The sequence below is a fragment of the Gossypium arboreum genome, chromosome 11 (assembly GCF_025698485.1).
Source record: "Gossypium arboreum isolate Shixiya-1 chromosome 11, ASM2569848v2, whole genome shotgun sequence".
Classification (NCBI taxonomy): Eukaryota; Viridiplantae; Streptophyta; class Magnoliopsida; order Malvales; family Malvaceae; genus Gossypium; species Gossypium arboreum.
In genome coordinates, this window is record NC_069080.1 from 25744807 (window position 1) to 25746612 (window position 1806).

General features: G+C 39.0%; 1 long non-coding RNA gene across 1 annotated transcript; it reads left to right on the forward strand.

Annotated features, from left to right (window-relative positions):
• Positions 1-232: 232 nt before the first annotated feature.
• On the forward strand, positions 233-1025 carry LOC128284010 (uncharacterized). Its single transcript, XR_008274291.1, has 2 exons — positions 233-339; positions 732-1025. It is a non-coding gene; the product is annotated as an uncharacterized LOC128284010 (long non-coding RNA).
• Positions 1026-1806: the final 781 nt, after the last annotated feature.

Here is a 1806-nt window from a genome sequence, read left to right on the forward strand (position 1 = left end):
ATTACAGGGAGAATTTAAAAACCAAAGAAATACAAATATAAGCCGATTGAAAGGCAGCGTAAAAGGGGAAGGGCTTATATCGCAAATAACCCATTTGAAGCACAAAGGTACGGGTTCGGGTTCTGGAATGGGTTGACGCGTGGACCCTTCCCCTTGAAACGGCACCATTTCGACCTTTGTTAATCCCCCTTTTAATTTTCTTCTTAAAACACAGCCCACCGTTAAAATCAAAGCCGTTAACCCTATTTGTTAGGGTTTCATTTGGCAAGCCGCCATCGAACCACCATTTTATTTGGTGACAGACAGTTCTCAGGCCAGATTTAGTACATGCCCACGGAGGTAAGCTTTTCCGTTTCTTTTTCTTCTTAAAAAAACTCAAATCATGCATTATTCCTTTTAAAAATAAAGTAGAAACTCAAAAGAGACGAACATTCGACCCTCGCCCGAATCTCTATATTTTCGAGATACTTGGGTGTTCATCGGTGTCGTTTTCCATACCAAAAAAGCGAACTAAACGAAAAGAAATAAATCGATCGAAAAGAAAAACTTTGAAATCACATTTGCTATTTCGATTTTTTTTTTCTATTCTCTGTGTGTATATTTCGTAAAAAAAAAGGAACAATAGATTGTTCGTGGCTTTATAGCTGAATGTTCAAAAGAAAAATACAAATTTTTTGTTCTTCGTATTGGCTGCTGCTCTATTGCTGTTTTCGTTTGTTTTCTTTCGCAAGTACGGAGTATGGTGTCGCGTGTACGGGGCTGTGCTGGCGCTTGGCGTGAGGAGTACGGAGGCGCGCGTGGCTGTCATACGGTGCTGAAGGTGCATGGAGGCTGGGGCTTGACTACGGCGCAAAGTGGGAGAAGCCCTAGGGTTTCTGTTAGGGTTTTAATTTTTCGGGCCTGCTGGGCCGTGAATTCTTGGGTCTAGACTTTTTTGGGCTTGTTTTGGGTTTGTATTGGGTCTGGGATTTGGGTTATGTAATTGGACATTTTAATGGACTGTTAATATTTGATTTTTGTGTTTATTCTTTTTTGTTATTATTATTATTATTTTTTGTTTTGTGTTTGCACAAGCCTGGGCCAAAATTGGGCCTTACAACCATAATTCCTACACATGCCATATAACTAAAACATAGGCTCAAAAGTACCAAAATAGAATTTTGATAGTGTAATGCAATCTCTAACGACTCCCAATCCGAGCTAGCTTTGAAATTCATTATAAAACACGGAAAAGTAAACAGAGTAAGCTATAAAGCTTAGTAAGCTTGTGTAGTTAATAAGTAAAACTCACCATTTAATCACTATTCAAGTAATATAACATAGTATACTTCAAAATCATGTGATTATAAGGTTAACAAATATTCAATCAAGATCTCATAACTTTCATATTTTCAATGCTCGTATAGTTTCCGTACATACCTGTACTGATACGTATCTATTTCTCACCATTTCATATCTTCGATATACCCGTTGAACCATTTGGAATACTATCAGATACTCAGGAATCTCGCACCCTAAGTGCTAATACATAGCCGAAGCTATCTTAATCTCATATCACACGTAATACTTACTCTCGAGCTATCAACGGGTCTGCTCACACAAGCTGACGGTCATGACGTAACTACACGGTGCTGCTCACATAAGCTGATGAGAACCTGCAACGCATGCCGAATAACTCAGCTACCGGTAGGACGTACGAACCAGCACCCAAATCACATAACCACTAATGACATGTCATTCGTATCCTAATCTATTCCTAAGGTTCAATCGGGATTTCACTTTTGCCGAATCGTCATCGAATATGTC